Genomic DNA, 6,588 nt, shown 5'->3' on the forward strand with positions numbered 1-6,588 from the left:
GGTTGTTGTGAATGGATTGACGCTGGCTCACTTGAAGGCAAAATGGGAGCGAATAAAAGGAATAACCAAATTAATACCTGTAAACCACAACCTGCCCATCCATTGTTTCTAAAATATGGCCAAAGCCACCATTTACAGCGTTGTGAGATCTTCAATATTTGGGGTTTACATTTTTAAAATGGCGAACGTGAGGTTTGAAAGGTGTTTTTAAGACGGAGGCCCGTCTGGGAGCCGCCCAGTATACCGCCCTGTTGTCGGGTTCCTATATCTTGCAGAATGTAAAAGACAAAAAAAATCTTCATAAAGAATAATTTGATATAATAGCTATATATTAAAAAATAAATAAAAAGGGAGAACAAAATGATTGTACTCGTCATGCGAGGCCATGGAATATTTACCTACGTAGATGTATCACTTGAAAGGAAGAATAATACAAATAAAAAATACCGGATTGGTTGCTCTTTTTCTTGTTTGTTTTGTTCTTTCCTTTCTTCTGGAGCCGCTGGTCACCAGGGGTTGTCACAGAGCTCATCCACTGACTTGAATGACTTTCAGCGGAGCGCTTAACTGTGTATGAGACAGTTGTGTTACATTGTGACACACCCCTTCCATGTGGCATCCATTGGGGCTAAACTCATTCTGCCCCTTTGACCTGCTGACCAATGACAGCGGCCCGTACAACAAGACTCCTGACCAAGTAGGTAGGTAGGTAATGTGACAGCGTAAGCATTCTGTGATAGTGGGGTTTATAGAAGGATTCTGTCATTTAGGCTGTCTCAGATCTCAAATCTCCTGCCGTGCGAGTTATTTATAGGGTTTAGACTTTTATTTACCCTTCGCCTCCATTGTTATCATTATTATTTGTAATTTGCTGAATGATCTCTCACCTCACTCTACATAGCCAGAGTGCAAAATATTTTGAGTGCAATGCAAATGTTTTCGCAACGTCGCAGCTGTTGTGTGTTTTTTAGGGATTGTTTAACAAGCCTATGCCGTCAAACAGATGCAATGAGGTAAAATAAGGTTGCTTAGAGATATGACGCCAAAAGTTTCATTGTGGACAGGGCTGTGAAAAGAATGAGCACCAAAAACAGATTTGAATGTTTTCAGGGAATTAAACAGTGGTGTGCAAAGCTGTGTCATAACCTTGAGATAACCCAACAATTCCACAACCACAACAAAGAAAGAGGTCATTAAACTATTAGGTGACGTGTGAAATGAAATGTCCCTCATATCAAGACAGAATCAATAAAAATACAATGTGTGTCTTCATTAACAAAAACATCAAGGACCCAGAGGTGAAATTGTATAACTTAACCAGAGGTGAAAAAGTTCTATGATCCATTATTAATCCAGTCTTAAAGGTTGCTAAACTTTTTGCTTTTACTTATCATTATGAATTTAATGTTGACTGCACAGTGTAATGGCGATAGAATGATGACACCATCAGCGTTTACATCAGTTCCCTATGAGCCTCCATATCACTATGCATTCGGACTGCCACCGGGTACGAATCCCTGGGAAAATGATGGATTTACGGCAGTGCGTCAACCCAACCGACGGCGCAACATGTCGTTTGTGTGTAAATATCCAAAATAAGCGACAGAAAGATAAGTACAGCATTCAGCCGGGTGGCTTCTTCTTCCCGCTGCTTCCTAACAACACGCTCACTGCTGCAATGAGTGGTTGAAAGACATGTTTCATACATTGCAGCAGGTTTTCACAATATGTTTGAGTCCTTTGAGGTAAATTGTGTTGCAAAGTGCGCCGTACGTTTTGGACTATTTGGGTTGAGTAGCACTTTGCCAACGATGAGTGCAATTGTGATGGGACCCCGCTTTTGAAAAATGACTCGTGGAAATAGTTCGAGAAATGTAAACGTTCTAGTACTTTTATCAGGAAAAACTGCAGCTTCCCGTTACTCGGATTTGTTCACAGTCTTACCTGCTCCAATTTGGCGGCGATGTTGACATTGCAGCAAAGAGGCGAAGCGGTCAATGAGGCATCTATTTACTGTATATATGTCTATGATTGGGCAATGACGGCCTGTAATTTACTGCCTATACGACTGAGGAAAGAACAAACAAAGTCAGTAAAGTTCCTACAGTACTTACCTAGTTTTATTACAACAGGTACAACATTGGTGCACTCTGGTCTGATACCAAGGTATAAGTGATGAGACAGGGTTCTGTCTTATATTATAGCTCCCCCCGGATGGAAAACTTCTGGGAGGATGATACACAGAATGAGTGAAAATGCACAGAGTTGTACAATATCGTAACTGAAAGGTACTGAGTTACGGACTATGAGAGAGAGAGAGAGAGAGAGAGAGAGAGAGAGAGAGAGAGAGAGAGAGCAAGAGAGAGTGGGGGGGCAGAGAAGGAGAGAGAGAGAGGAGGGGGGGGTTTGACCGAAACTCGTAAAATAGACTTCAGTCCCCCCTTGGGGATGGAACAATCCCCATATTGAGATGCAGTACACAATCACAAAACAACAACCAAAATAACAACCAAAAACAAACAAAAATAACAACCAAAAATCAAACACATCTAAAAATAAAACCAACCAGCTTCCCGGTATGGCATATTGCACAGCGTATGAGCACAGCAGTTTGTAAGAATTTAATAATGAGTCTATGTAGCGAAGCAAATGCAGCAAAATAAATCACAATAGTCTTGGCATTGTATATGGGCATCAGAAAAACCTGGTCGGGAAAAACCCAGATGGAGCATCCAGGGAAAAAGATGTCCTCATAACAAAGCGAAGATGCAACAGGACGGATGGTTGACGAATGGTCGGCACTACAGTGGGGCTCGAGTGGGTACTGTATCGTCACGGCATCCACATCTTATCCAAAGGCACCATGCTTATAATGGACACTGCAACCCAAGGTTCTGTCCCACAGGTGCTCACAGCCATTGGTCGAGCATCCTGTCCGAGGTCGCAGTATCAGGGTCATCATTTCCTGGGAAAGGAGACAAAAGCAGGGGATCAGTTTCCGCCATCATAGCCATTAGCTGCACCCCCACAGCCTTCAAAATCATAGCATGGATGATCCGAGCAAGCTGGTCATATATTCTGAAGGGCGGGTACATGTGCATAACAAGAGATAAGATAAAACCTTATCTTTATCTTTGTGGAGTCCAGATGTTCGAAGCTCCTAACAAGCTCTGTGAAGGAGTTCTTTGTTCAACCATTCTGAGACTCAACATCACCCCCCCCCCCCAAAAAAAAAGAGGCTTCAAAGAAACAAAGAATAAAACAAATAACAACGAAATGCAGAAATTCATAAGATCCAATGAATTTCAGCATTACAACACCGGCTTTGGATAATAGGACTCCCCATTTGCTGAAAATGTTGTTCTTTAACATTGTCCTTTAATTCTTTCCTAAGGTTTTTAAGTTTGGCCAATGCAACGGTGAATTTTCCATCTGGGGCCGTGTTGTTAGGGATAAACGTACAACATTACACACCAAACATAATACATGGGCCTTGCTGTTTGGCTAGGTTCATGTCTAGGACCAAATGATTTTACCAGGGCACCGAGGGACTCATTACAATTGAAATGTGTAGTTGGCAAAGCGTTGTTGATTATAATAGATGTAGTTCACCCAATCGACATTTTTGTCAATTGTTCGCCGGGAACAAACTATAGACGCAAATCCACCTGAAATTGGGTTGTGTGCATTCAATTCGTGAGGGGACCCCCTTCGGAACTCCGAAGGCATCTATGTAGACAACGGGGTGTCCTGCAGCCGTTGGACAGTACGTTTACGGCAGGTGTTCTGTGGTTCAGCGTGCATAGTCAAGAGAGTGTCCAGATCTGCTAACGGAATAACCAAAGTGTGCTGTACTATAGCAACTTGTGGGCAGGATGGTATTATTCAATCAGATTTGGTCTCGGATTGCTGTTATCATTCAAATCTATCAGTGCTAACTAGTGTGGGTGTATTTACTCAGCTTCGGATGTAGATGCTCTCTGAGTAATGTCTTCCGCTGCCTCTCTCAGGTCGTGTTGGATGGTGGCAACAAATGGGTTGGGTTCTGGATCAGACGTACAGCGGGTGATGTGGAATCAGACGTTTTGTTTATTTCTTCTTTTTTTTCAGGGAGCTTTCACAGCTGTGGGAGTTTAGTTTCTTTGTTGTCGATGATGTGTTGATGAAGAAGGGCTCTCCGCTGACGCTGAGTTGATTATATATTACGTTTATTACAAGTAAGAACAGCATCAAACCAGACTTGCCATGGAATGTCTGGGAGAGAACCGACAGCAAATGTGTTCCCTCCCGAATGGAACTAGGGAGTGTGCTTTTATCTTTGTCCAGAGACAATGTCGCCCATCTGATTCCAATCTATGGGTCACAGTTCACATTCCACCTCCCTTATCACCGGGGGCCCTGGCAACGGGCTCCCTCTCTTGAGACCCCTGGCAACATCTGTTAGTAATTATATTATACAAGGGGGGTTTTCTTGGGATGCCAAACATTCCCACACCCCTCATATTTCCCCCCTTCGAGACTGCACAATGTCTCGACAGAGAAATGAGTAATTGAACTTATGATGTTAATTGGCTTAATAGAAATCACATACTAACAAACAAAATGATTAAAATATACCCTTCTGGCCATGCTTAGTCATAGCAATTCAGGAAATTTGCTCTTGAGTGTGAGAGCGAAAAACCCATCTGGCAGCTCCCTTTCTTAATACATCCATCCAACAATCGAGACAGGAAAATTCTCTCACGGTCCCTCTGCCCCAGGTGACCACCTATGGTACTCCAAATCAATTTACAGAAAAAGAAGAAGAATTTTGAAAACTGTATAGGATGTTACATATAAATGCATACATTTTGAACCTCAGAAATAAATCAAAAATTTGTCCAAAGTCAGGCTGGTCGACCCATCGGACCTTCCAGTGGACCTTTCCCTGCCTAACACCAATGTCCCTCAAAACTGCAAAAAAAAGAAAACACCTGAGGTCCCAATGTATTCACTTCACCCTGTTGCAGAAACCTCAAAGAAATAATACTAAATCAAAGTAATATGTCTTTCTAAAAATGTCTAGTGTAGAATACAGAATATTCATCAATAATACAGGTTACATTGTAATAAACAAACTCCAATATTATAAAAACATGCATGACAAATATGTATGTATTGAACTGTTGCTTTTTAACACCATCAACTTTTAATGATATTTCACTCGACACCCCTGATCATGATGTCCTCATTCAGGATCTGCCGTCCATTTTCATCCTCCATTTTTGAATGTCCATGTTTGAGTGTTCAAGTCCACTAGGCTGTTAGGATCTCTGGACACAGCCACCCTCTGACTGGTCCTGAAAGAAAGATTCACCAGCCAGAATCTTGCACAAACATCAAATACAGTATAATAATTTCCCTTTTGCATTATACTTTAACATAATTCCAATATATGATGAACATTTTCCGTTTTCTCCCTTTGCCCATGCTTTGTCCTTTTTCCCAGTCAAAAATTGTATTGAGTCTATGACGGAATCAGATGTTCAGAATGGATATTTCTCTACTAGTGTTAGCTCCTCCTCTAGTTTTTTCCTGTCCGACACATATGTGTGTATTCTCTTATGCAGTGCAGCCATATAGTTAACATAAAATCGCAATTCATCTTCTAAAAGGGCTAAGCTTGGACCCTTTCCACTTGTGCGCAAACAAGGTGTTGGCATCCGTCTACCCGTAGCCAACTCATGGGGTGTCATGCGCAAATCACGGAGCCCACTTGAAGGACTCACCATTAATGCCAACGGAAGCGCCTCTTCCCAATTCAGTCCTGTGGGCTGACAGATTTTAACAATAGGATTTCAGCACACCATTCATTTTTTCACAAACACCTTGGCTTTGCGGATGATAAACAGCTCCTAGATGTTGTATAATTCTTCATTTTTGCAGAATTAATTTTACTGTTCTATCCACAAACTCTTTCCCTTTATCTGAGGATATGCAATCTGGAAGTCCCCACCTGCTTACCTGCTAAAAATTTGGCAACTGACTGAGCATCTTTACGCTTGGTTGGACATGCTTCAGGCCACTGTGAAAATCTATCCACGACGACAAACATGTATCTTTTACCTCCTACTGGTCTTGTCATGTCAACAAAATCCACAACCAACTCACGCATAGGACCTGTTGGAGTTGGAATGTGACCGGGTGGACCGAACATTGTTTTTAAGACAGATTGTACTTCTGCCTATGACATACTGTAATCAATTTGCTCAAGCAAGTATGGTGCCCAAAAACCATACTCTTTCGTGATTTTTCTCCTTATCTCCCCCCCTTGCAACATGGGCTAACCCATGTGCTTCCGGAACCATCAGACCTAGTAGGTCGGGGGTTGCTACCATCAGTCCTTCATGATTTCTCCACAGTCCAGTAGAATCTTAAGTGGCGCCTCGGGCCAACCATAATTGTTTATCTATGGCTGATGCAGCTTCTTGCGTCGAGACCACATCTCTGAGTGTGATTTTAACTTCCAAGTCCACTTCATAGGTGACCAGAAGAACCTTGCCTGCTTTGTTTGCTCCTGTAACTGCTTTTGCAGCCTCATCAGCTGCT

The sequence above is a fragment of the Zeus faber genome, assembly GCF_960531495.2.
Source record: "Zeus faber genome assembly, chromosome: 7".
Taxonomy (NCBI): domain Eukaryota; kingdom Metazoa; phylum Chordata; class Actinopteri; order Zeiformes; family Zeidae; genus Zeus; species Zeus faber.